General features: G+C 36.2%; 1 protein-coding gene across 9 annotated transcripts in view; it reads right to left on the reverse strand.

Moving 5' to 3' along the window:
• JADE2 (jade family PHD finger 2) overlaps positions 1–12,770 on the reverse strand; it is a 197,526-nt gene that overhangs the window by 132,983 nt on the left and 51,773 nt on the right. Inside the window, exon 1 of one of the 9 annotated variants that reach the window (XM_031953041.1) lies at positions 1,212–1,216. The exons of the other annotated variants lie outside the window; for them this stretch is intronic. The gene's annotated coding sequence lies outside the window, so the exon portion shown is untranslated. Of the gene's footprint in view, positions 1–1,211; positions 1,217–12,770 lie in introns of those variants that run through there. 9 annotated transcript variants of the gene reach the window in all.

The raw sequence follows: 12,770 nt of genomic DNA on the forward strand, positions 1-12,770 counted from the left end.
ATGCTGTCATGTTCTCTCTGACTCAAATGTCCAAAGACAAGAAGGCTGTTATCATTAAGCCTGTGCCCTGGCCTTGACACCTAATTATCCTCCACACACCTATGGGACACTTAAGGCTCTACAGACTTTGCAAATGCTCAGCCCAACACCTACTGGAAAGTTACTTATAACAAATGTGCCCAAATTGTCATCTAAATGTCTTTTTGTTTTGCATTGCCAAGGATTAGGCCAGGAAAAGACTCAATTATTCTACTTTAAGTCTTGTGAATTATTTATGAAAACTAAATAAAGAATAAATTGGACACTGATGAACTGGAGGCCTAGTGGTAAAAGCTGGAAAACAAGCAATTTTCTTTGAATGTGGGTGTTTACTATGTGCTCTCTTACTGCAGAAATTGACAAATTGTCCTTAAAGGTCTGCTGCTTAGCAACCCAAGTTCTGCTGATGTGCTCAAAAGATGTTAATTGCAGTTTCTTCAAACAATATGAAAGACTGTTTAAAGGCCAAAGCTAATTTAATAAGAAATCCAAGCAATTCCAAAAATACTAAGAATGCTTGCCACTACAGCCTGAACTAGGTAATCAGGAAATGGGGGTGGAGACTGTCTTTCTGGGATTTACATGTATTACATATAGCAGAAAGTCAAATGCATGATTTCTTTCTCTTCTTCCTTTTCTCTTGAGTTAGAACAATCACTTGATGATCCACATCTGCTCTCTATTTCACTATCCCTCCTCCAAGAAGTTTTTCTTTCTTTTTTTTTTTTTTGCAAAGGCACCTGGGGTTAAATGACTTGCCCAGTGTCACACAGCTAGGAAATGTTAAGCATCTGAGACAGATTTGAACTCAGGTCTTCCTGACTTCAGGGCTGGTGCTCTATTCACTGCACCACCTAGCTGCCCCTCCTGGGGTTTTTAAGTAACACAATCATTTTCTACAAAGAACATCTGGAGAATCCTATCATGGAATGGATTTCATTTGAAAGTTACCACCCATAAAAAATTTTTACATCCAAAGGATCTTTTAAAGGCCTCATTTCTAAAACATATAGAGAATTGATTCAAATTTATAATAGTTCAAGCCATTCTCCAATTGATAAATGGCCAAGGGATACGAACAGACAATTTTCAGATGAAGAAATTGAAACTATTTGTAGTCACATGAAAAGGTGCTTCAAATCATTATTGATCAGAGAAATACAAATCAAGACAACTCTGAGATACCCCTACACACCTGTCAGATTGGCTAAGATGACAGGAAAAAATAATGATGAATGTTGGAAAACTGGGACACTGATACATTGTTGATGGAGTTGTGAACAGATCCAACCACTCTGGAGAGCATTTGGAACTATGCTCAAAAAGTTATCAAACTGGGCATACCCTTTGATCCAGCAGTTTCTATTGGGATTATATCCCAAAGAGATCTTAAAAGACGGAAAAGGACCCACATGTGCAAAAATGTTTATGGCAGCCCTTTTTGTAGTGGCTAGAAACTGGAAACTGAATGGATGCCCATCAGTTGGAGATTGACTGAATTACTTATGGTATATTAATATTATAGAATATTATTGTTCTGTAAGAAATGACCAGCAAGATGATTTCAGAGAGGTATGGAGAGACTTACATGAACTGATGCTAAGTGAAATAAGCAGAATCAGGAGATTATTATACACTTCAACAACAATACTATATGATGATCAATTCTGACAGATGTGGCTCTCTTCAACGATGAAGATTCAAACCAGTCCCACTTGTGCAGTGATAAAGAGAACCATCTACACCCAGAGAGAGAACATGGGAACAGAGGGTGGAACACAGCATAGCATTCTCACTCTCTCTATTATTATTTGCTTGCATTTTGTTTCTTTTTTCTCAGTTTTTCTTTTTCTTCCTTCTTGATTTGATTTTTCTTGTCCAGTCAGATGGCTGTGTGAATATGTATATATGTATTGGATCTGGCATGTATTTTGGCATATTTGGCATATACTAGATTGCCTGCCAGGTTTGGGAAGGGATGGGGGTGGAGGGAAGAAGGGGAAAATTTGTGGCAGGCGGTTATGTAGAAGTCAATGTTGGAAAAATTACCCATGCATATGTTTATAATAAAAAAAAAAAAAAATTAAGTTACCACCCATGATAGTGGTAATCATATATCTCCCTGATTTATTCCTTATATCAATAATTAGAAGATTATTAAAATTCTTCTTTGGTTCCAGTTATCAAGGAAATCTTGTATGATAATATGTAAGAGAAACACCATTGGTGGATCGCCCTAGGGCTTCATTTTGTTTTACTATGTCAATTAAAAATAGTAAATAACAAATAGAATAGAATCTTGCATTCTATAATAGAGTAGAATTTTGTGTTCTGTAATTTAATGAAGATGTGTCTGCAAAAGTCTTATGCTCTTTTTTTATGTTTTCATCAAGGATATTCTAAATACAAGTGTAGGTCATTTTCATAAAGAATTTAAAGAGATGAGAAACTTAGCATATGGGGCAGTACTAGCAAATATTGAACACTCTTTCTGTTCTTGTTGTTATTCATGCCATCTGTAATTTTTATCCCCAAATCATTTGGTATCTTTCTGTCTTAAAAGATTAATTTCTCAATACTTTCAAAATTATGTTGCTTCTAGCACAGATTTCTTCTGTATGTACTTGATCTGGTCTAGTTGCTCTTCCTAATTTCATTTAATATTGATGGTTCCACTGTCAATCACACTGTCATTACATTGTGTCATCAATGATCAAAACACATAGTTATAGATATGCTGAAAAATATGTTCTATATTTTGTCCATTTGTTTTTATCCTTCTAATTTCATTAGTAAGTAAGTACTCCTGGGATAATCTGGCTTAGTTGTATCAAGCCAAGTTTTATAGTCACATTTTTTCCCTTCATTGTTCTTCATTATTAATCCTCTACTATTGACCTTAGTTGCTGTGATTGCCCATTTGACAAGGATAATTAAATATATCACCATCATCACATCTGAGGATTTCTGGACTCTTTTTGGCTTCTTGTGATCACTACCTTATCTATATCGGTAACATCTCCATAAGAAATGGTGGTTAAAGTCTACTACCTTTATGCGTTTGGTTATTTGTTATGAACAAAAACTTGGATGAACAAATCCATCTAAGCTGTTATATCTATATGAGGCATTTTCTCATCTTTACACTTCTAATTTGGTACCTACAACTTGCTAGCACCTCCAACTCTTTTCCTGAAGAAATTTATGAGATTTTGGCCTCTTTGATTTCTTCATTTTAGGCATATTTTCCAATCTATTTTCATTGCCTTCTAATGTATCCTCCTTCAACTGAAGTCAACTGAGTATTAACTTGGTAAGAATATTTTGTCAAATTCTTTCAAACACTTCTTGCCTTCTTCATTTGCTTAAAAGAAGTTGATAAACAAGCTACAGTCATCTTTATGGACAACATTAAAACACACCACCAAATCAATACACTTGCCTCTCAAAAAAAGGTTTTGCCCCGTAAAATGGGTATATCTTGTTATATATTCATTTCATTTATATCAAGCCTATCAATATTGATGTGGCTGAATTTACTAATTCCCAAATAAGTACCTCACATTTAGAATAAGTTAAATTAATATTAACTGGCCTAAATAGAAAAGAAATAAGTAAATTAGACTGTAGCACAAGAATTTATTATGTACTTGAAAGTGGGACGAATAAGAAACTTTCATATAGAATACTCGTGTGTGTGTGTGTGTGTGTGTGTGTGTATATATATATATATATACACACGCGCTCCTTTGTTTGGTTATGTCCAGAATAACAAATAAATTTTTCTAAAATGAGAGAAGAAACATGGCACATCAGACAGGTGACCAGGCTTAGAGCCATGGGGTCCTGGATTCCAACTCTTATCTTTGAAAAATACTGATCATATAACCCTGAGCAAATGCTTTATCCTTTCAATGTCACAAGCAATGCTTTAAGATAGTAAGCTATACAACAGTTGTTCATGATACAGTTTCTTTATTTGGAATTCCCTACAACAATGAAATTAAAGCAATGAACAACAACAACAAAACTACCCTAAAAGGGCTTTTTTGCGGTCCATTTCTTGTTTTTTATTTTACAATGTGCCACAGTCAAAGAATTTATCACCTAGAAGCCAATATAATAATGATGAATCTCTTCATATCCAACCAAATTGATCTGTTATACAGTAGAATTCATCCTGAAACCTTATTTACCTTGGTAAAAGATGGGAAAGCTAGAATTCAAGGTCACCTGCCTATCATCCATGCATGATAAGGCAATGGAATAGGTCTTCTATGGAAGTAATGCATTTGAGTGTATAAAAAAGCAACCATTACAAAGAGACTGACTTGCTATATGCTAGCTCACAAAGGACAGAACAAGGACAAACCATTTTTAATGAAGTTAAATCTATAGAAAACCTAAATATACAGCTAAATGACCTAAAATGTCTTGGATGGTTTGAGTAGTATACTTTTAAGAGAATTTTCAAGCTCTGGCCCATTTCTAAGATTTTTGTCTCTACTTTGGTGTGTGTATTAAATAGTGAAGAGGGAAACCAAAGACTCCCTGTATGTTCATGCTTGGATTTTTGCTAGACCCAGCAGGAATATTCTTGGAAATCAGGGTTACATGACTTTGCCCTCTAAGCAAGCCATCTATTCACATAGGTGAACCCTGAGAGAGGACTAGATATGAGACAAAATACATTAATCCCAGAGGGAAAAGTCTCCAGAGCTGGAATAGCTCATTTATGAAATGCGCCTCAGTGACTTCTCATCTGAAAACAGGACAGTGGAACAGCTGCCAGATTTCTGTTTTTAAATCATAGCCATTTTTTATTTGAACAGCTGCTAAATGAAGCAGCACAAATCAGTATTTTTCTTAACCTGAGAAAACAGCAAAGCTTTCCTATTAAAAAAAATGCAATAAAAATCTCTTTCAGGCTTGGAGCTGAGAGGAGGCATCTTGGCCAAGAGCAAATTTTTGCAGCTAAATTAGTTATCAAACTCTGTAGAAGAGAGCTGGAAATGGACATTCCAGGCACAACCTTAGATTAAATTAATATAAAATCTTTTTTCAAATTACTGAACATCTTGTTTCCAGTCCTTTGTTGAAGCTAACACGGATCTTCTCCTTAAAGAGAATTTATTACATTTGTTTCTCCTGCAAGACAAATCCAGACTTCAGGTTTCCTTTCTACCTGGCAAGATCTTTGATTCTTACTAAATGTGAATTAGATTCTGGATGCTTTGGCTTAATGATTTCAATGTAGCTATGAAAGAAATCAACAAGTCAAAATAATAAATCAATTCCCATTCATTCAAGACCAATGCAAAGATAATCCTATAGTAATTGCAGTCAAAAGAAATGAAGCATAGATTTGGGTAAGTTAATGGTATCTGTGTATGAATGAGAGAGAGAGAGAGAGATATGAGAGGGGTGGTGGTGGAGAGAGAGATTGGGGGAGGGGTGTGCAGTGAAGAAATGTGTTACTCATGGGTAACACAGTATAACATCAGTATATTTTGCAGTGTCGAGCCTATCATTCCTTCTGTTCTAGATAGGACAGAGTTAAAAGGAACCTTAGGTCACCCAGTAAACAAATAAATGCCTTCTACATATCAACAAGTTATCACAGCCTATGTTTAAACACCTCCAATGACAGAGAACTCACCAATGTCCAAGGCAGCTCATTCTATTGTTGACACCTTTTCAACTTCTTAAAAGCAGTTAAAATCTGCCTCCTTCATCTTCTTAAGGTACTAAGTTCCTAGGGGCCATTTCAACTTGGGTACAAAGTAAAGTGGAATTTGCTTTTAATGAGCTTCAAAAGATGTTTCTGTTATAGTATTTTAAATGTGGGTAACTGATTTCTCCTTTCTCTATTCCTGTATTTATTTTATAGGCTCTTGTTACTGCCTTCTCAAACTTTGCTTCTCTAAACTGACCAATTCTACTTTTATATAGCCTTGATGCTATACTATTATAGAGCTGTGCGGAGAGGACATGAATATACTGTTTCTCTTCCCTTCCCTGCCAATTCTACTCTCCAACAGAATTTAAGCTTCCTAAGAGCAAGTATAGTTCTATTTTTGCTACTGTACTCCCAGTGCCCAACTCATAGCAGGTACTTAGTAATGTTTAGTGAATAAATGAAGATTGATTCATTATCTGTAAAAAGGGAATAGTCTCATTCTCTTCTCTCTCAAAAAGATTGGTGCAAGGAAGATGAGAATAGAGAATGAATGGGAAGGTGATTTGTAAATTGTAAAGATTTGTGAAAACATGAGGTGTCAGACTTTTATCATAATTGTAGGGTTGCAAACAGTGTTCTCAGTGTGGCCCTAACAGACAAGAAGGTCAAGGGAGGCCAGAGCCTCCCAGGAAATCTTCTTCCCTTCTCTGAAGAATAGCCTTATCCTTAATCCCTTCTACTGCATTGTAAACCTGTTCCCATCTGGTTTTCTTTCAATGGAGATGCTAGATTTGAAGGATTAACAAAAACAAACATAGATAGCTATCAGCTCATAGTCTTCTAAGCTTTCCTTTTTCTTCTCCTGAGGGACTGTCTGCAGATCTAAACTCTATAAGCAGAACAGAAAAAGCAGAAGATCCTCCATCAACAATGTCCTCACTGATCCTTTTGAGATAAAAAAAAAAAACATGGGAATGAGAACTGTAACATCATAAAGGTTTGAAAATCACACACAGATATACTTTGCAGTGATGAAGTAAAAATCAATGATGAACTGGGAGCCTGAATATCTGGTTGCAGTCCTACTAACTCACTATATGACCCTGGACAGTTCCTTTACATTCTAGTTTTCTTGTTTCCTCTTCTATAAAATGAAGAGGTTAGATTAAATGACCTCTTAAGTCTCTTCCAACTCATGATCTAAGATCATATGGCTTTGATGAAATCTTTTTATTTCTTATGTTCTTTTTTCCCTTTTCATCTGACTTTTCTTGTACAACATGATAAATATGAAAAAACATTTAAAAGAATTGTATATATTTAACCTACATCAGATTGTCTGTTGTCTTAGGGAGAGGTAAGATAAATGAGGGAGGGAGAAAAATCTGGAACACAAAGTCTTACAAAAATGAATGTTTTAAACTATCTTTACATGGAAAAATACACTACTGAAAAAAATTTAATTTAAAAAAAGGGAAAAAAAAAAAAGAAATGTAGTGAGACTTAGTAGGCCTTTATGCTTAAAAAGCACATCTGATAAGAAGAAAGGTCCCATATACACCAAAATAATGACAGCAGTACTTTTTGTGGTAGTAAAGAACTGGAAAGAAAGAATATATACATTGATTGAGGAATGGTAAAACAAATTGTGGTAAAAGAATGGGAAATTTTTTGTTGTTGTTTAGCCATTTTTTAGTCATGTCTGATTCCTGTGACCCCATTCGGGGTTTTATTAGCAAAGATACTGGAGTAATTTGCCATTTCCTTCTCCAGTTCAGTTTACAGATGAAGAAAAGAAGCCAAGTAACTTGCCTATGGTCCCAAGGCTGCTGACTATTAAGTAAGTCTCTAAGGTCAGATTTGAACTCAGGAAGATGAGTCCAAGCCCAGTATTCCATAGACTATGCCACTTAGTTGCCCAATGGAATATTACAGGCTATTAAAAAAATGACAAATAAGACTATAGAGAAGCATGGAAAGATAGACATGAACTGATACAGAATAAAGTAAGCAGAGTCAAAGAAACAACAAATAAAATGAATATAAATGGGAAGTCAGCAGTAAAATAATCAGAAGTGAATGTTGCAAAATTACAAAAAAAAACAAAAAACAAGCATAGCACTTCCAGATCAAAGAGAAAATTTTGCAATAAACAAGAAAAAGACAATTCAAATACACTGGAGCTACAATTAGGCCACAGGTCCTAGAATCATATCTAGCAACAATTAAAGAACTAGGCCTGCAGTCAAAAATATCATATCCAGCAAAATTATCTATAATTTTGAAATGAGAAAAAATGGACATTCAACAAACTTGCGGATTTTCAGGCTTTCTATCCTGAACTTAACAGAACCTGAACTTCACAGAAAATTTAACATATAAAAGCATAACAATAACAGATTGGTTTAAACATCGACAAATTATGTTTTTTTTTTTACATGGGAAACGTATTCTATATATTTAAGATTCACATTGACAATAGAGTAGCTCAAAAGAAAGATTGGCAGAATTAAGGTAAAAATAGTAATCATATTATACAAATGAGGTGCAGAGGAAGAATAGATACAGAGGCATTAGATGGGGAGGGAAAGTTCATAGTTCTGAAAACCTACTCACATTGGAAATGGGTTCAACAGCAACACTACATATATACCATGAATGGAATACCACTCTCCAAAATCTATAAAGAATTAAGGGGGGAAGGATAGGTTAATGAGGAAGCAAAGGGTGAAAGAAGACAAAGGAGAGATCTCTGGGGGGGGGAGGTTAAATAATAGGAAGGCAAGTTATGAAGAATTTAGGAATAGGAAAGACACGTGTAGGATGTATATGTGTATGTGTGTGTGTGTGTGTGTGTGTGTGTGTAGGTATACATAAATATATCTTAACTTTAACTTACTTGGGGGTGGGATGAAAGGAAGCAAAAAAGAAATAAGATGTTCAGCCAAAAACCAAAGAACAATTTACAAGGAAGTAAAGAAAAAATGGACATTAATGAATATAATTTCTTCTCCCAGTATATATACTTTCTTGATCTGGTAATCTCTTGTTACATATTTTGAATCCTCCCTGATCTTCTGCTAGACACATGACAATGTTTTCTCTTGTTTTGTTTTGTACTCCTTTTCTTTATTTCTTACTCTGTTTTTTCAAATAAAATAAATTAAAAACAAAAACAAAAACGTGGTCTCAGACACTTAACACTTCTTAGCTGTGTGACCCTGGGCAAGTCATTTAACCCCAATTCAAACAAAACATATATAGCCCGCAAAAAAAGATTTGTCTAAGAAGCCACCCCCATACCTCCAATTCTATGCAAAGATAGGATGTCCATGATGCTAGGATACTGTTTATATTTTCACACTCTCTTCTGTTGGATTGATTGATTTTACTAGTTCCCCCTCCCCCCCCCACTTCTTTCTTTTATTTATTTATTTTTGGTCATCATATGGAATGGTTTTGGGGCAGGAAGACAAGGAATATTAGGAGAAATTTTTGTGACATAAAAACAAAAGATATCTATTAAAAATCTATTTTTAAAAAGTGAAGGAATACACAAATACTCACTACTGTATGGGATATGTGACAACAGGACCTCTTTCCATGTATCTCATATAATTACAGAACAGACTCATTCCTTCAAGATCTTTAGTTAATGAATCATAGATATAGAGTTAGAAGAAATTAAAGATGTCACCTGTATAACATATTATTTGCCTGCTCAGTGGGTAGGAGAGGTATGAAGAAGGGAGAGAATTCAAAATTTAAAAAGAATATTAAATATAATCTTTTTTTTTTAAAAGAAGGAATTTTATTACTTAGTCATGAGGTAACTAAAACTCAGATAGGCCAAATGACTGGCACAAAACCACACAGGTAAATGAGATAGGACTTTGAACAGGAATCTGAGTTGAACTCCCAACTAAACCTCCTAGAAGTACCACTGCTAAACACAGCTATCTTACTCGCTTCAAGTGTGTCCATGGGCCCATCATAGTCTCATAGAAGGTAACTGAAAACAAATAATTCAAGCCCTTTCAATTACTAACACCTTAGGCCAATACTTCACAATTCTTCAGGCCACAGCATATTATGAAGCACCATTTACCACCTCAGATGGCATTTACAGCTCAACATTCTTTGTAGCAACAGGCTTCCATGGCCTACACATAAATGACAACTTACTGAATGGGTGACAATGAATTCAACTGGACTCTTGCAACTTCAATTTTCCTTTCTGCAAGGTATGGATAGTATCTGTATTCCCTGCCTCATGAAGCTATTTTGAGGAAAGAGTTTTGTAAATTTTGTAATATTACTATGACCACAACCAGAAAATCATCAAACAGAATGTACCTTAACTTCCTCAAATGCAAAAATAAATAATCAAATAAATGAATGAATGAATAAATAAATGAATACATAAATAAATAAGGGGGAGGGAGAGTCCTGAGCTATTTCAAAGAAAACAAATTTTAAAATACAAGAGAAAAATTGGGGGGGAAAGAGGTGGGTCAAGAGAAGAGGAGGAATATAGTGAAATATAAGCATCGAATTACCTCTTCCTCTTCTTCCCTTAACTTCTCTACTTCATTGTTCAGCACTATGATCCCAGAAGGGCCAAATCATTTCCAAATGTGATAATTCACTTGAACATAATGGTAGGATTAATACATTCTTGGACATCCCCTTCCTCTGAATCCTGAAAGGATCTCTACCCTGCTCTCACTTTAGTCAACTTCCTTAGAAAGCAAACTATGAGAGTAGGAAGCTTTGAAGGAAGTAGAAGTCTTTATGGGGAAAAAAAAATCCTTAATTGCAATGAGTCTGTTTCAGTCAGGCTAAAACAAAAGGTTCAAAACCACAGAGGTAAGCAGCCAAGACTTGTTAAATCCATGACTCCCTGTCCAAGCTGATAAAATGGCCCAAGGCATCTCACTGATAAATTCTTCATCTCCAGGCTTCCTTGCTTCTGACAATTTCTGCCTCTACCCAAGCCCTGACAGAGCTATGTCAGTCTACCCACAAACATCTTAATGATAAATCATTGCTACAGAGATCAAGTCCTTTTGAACTCTAATCTCACTTCCTCTTGTACCCACATGAGGTAACTTTTTTTTTTTTATTAAAGTTTTTTATTTTCAAAACACATGCATAGACAACTTTCAGCATTCACCCTTCCAAAACCTTGTGTTCCAAATTTTTTTCTCCTACCCCTAGATAGCAAGTATTCTAATATGTTAAACATATGCAATTCTTCTATACATATCTGTACAATTATTGTTCTGCACAAGAAAAGTCAGATCAAAAAGGAAAAAATAAGAATGAAAACAAAAAGCAAGCAAACAAACAAGAACTAAAAGAGAGAAAATACTATGCTGTGATCCACACTCAGTCTCCACAGTCCTCTCTCTGAGTGCACAAGACCACTGGAACTGGCCTGAATCATGAGGTCGCATTTCTTAAAGCATGAATTTGTTGCCTCCAGGAGGCTGGGATCCCACTTGTCTCATTTGTCTCAAAATGGATTCCTGCTGAGAACACCAGGAGTCATCTTGTGTTTTAGGCCTCTGACCTACACTAACAGAACACACTTCCTATGCTGCTGTAACTGGTCTTCCAACATGGCAGAGCAATAAAAAGACTTATGGGGAAGTGGAGGGGAGAATGTAATTTGTGTCATCTGGCCTGACTCAGTTTGCCAGGTTAGAAAGCAAAATGGGTCTGAGCAGACTCCTCCCCACCAGGCCTTTCAGATACAACTCTGTGCATTATGTATTGGCCCTTCCCCATCCCAGAAGAAATAAGTCATCAAATGCATCTTTTGTGATCTGCCCTGTCAGCCTCAGAAGATATGAGTCAGGGACTCTGTCCTGTGGGCCATAAGGATCAGGTGTGATAAAACTATGGAACAATCATTTAAGGCTGCAGGAGTGCCAGGTCATCTCAAAAGCCCATGAATACCTACTTCCTTCAGGAAGCCTTCTGGGACTAACCAGGTGTCAATTTCTCTCAACCTTTCCTACTGACAGTCCTACAGTGTGGCTAAAGTTCTTGTATGCTTATTTAGCTGGTTAGCCTAAACCTCTGATCTCAGGAGTGTAAAGCACTACAGTGAGGAGGCTCCATCTAGATGATAATACTTGCTTGCAACCTGCCATCTCAGAAAAAGTAACTAACACTGTTAAGTGATTTGCCCAGGGTCACACAGACAGTATTTATCAAGAGTAGGGCTAAAACCTAATCTTCCTGCTCTTTAGCTATCATCACAGTGCTTCTTACTAGTTATTCCCATGGAATTTACCTGACCAATATTCAAAACCTTCGGGAGGATTCTGGAAGATGAAGGACTAGTTGCTAAATTTCAAGCTCTCCAGATTTCCCCCACAAATAGAACAAATTTGTGCCTCAGGAGAATATAAAGTGGTGAAAAATCAAGAAGACTTGGGGCAGAACAGGGGTCCTCCAGGTACACCTGAGAAGATCTGAAGAAAGACCCCCGGCCAAATCCCTGTGAAGTACAAACACCTCTGGGTTAGCTCCTCAGAAACACCAAGTGGCTGGAGCTTCAGGAGGAACCACAGAAACTTTCATTTCCTGGAAAATTTATAAGGTCTGAGACCAGAAAAACTGAGTGAAACTTGGCAGATTGGAATGCCAATCCCAGCTGTGCTGCAGAGATGTGGTCCTGGGCAAGAAGGAACTAGCACACTCATGAGTGCAGAGTCAGTGGAGCAAGGAAACTGCTGACTGCCGGCACTTGCTGGAAGGTAGAGATCTTGGTTTGGGGTTCAAGGTCAGAGGGGAGAGTTGAAGGTAATCTTAAAGAACCATCACCCACCAAGAATTAGAGGTGCTTATACTAATACTACTTATTTTTTTTAAAAAATGAATTGGCAAAGAAGTGAGTCCCATCATAGAAACTTACTATGAGAATAGGGAAGACCCAGTTTCATCTTCAGAGGACAGTGAAGTAAAAGAAGCTTCTGCCCCAAAGAGTAATGTAAAATGGCTCCCTGCTCAGAAAGAATTCATAGAACTTTTAAAATCA

The sequence above is a fragment of the Sarcophilus harrisii genome, chromosome 2 (assembly GCF_902635505.1).
Source record: "Sarcophilus harrisii chromosome 2, mSarHar1.11, whole genome shotgun sequence".
Taxonomy (NCBI): Eukaryota; Metazoa; Chordata; class Mammalia; order Dasyuromorphia; family Dasyuridae; genus Sarcophilus; species Sarcophilus harrisii.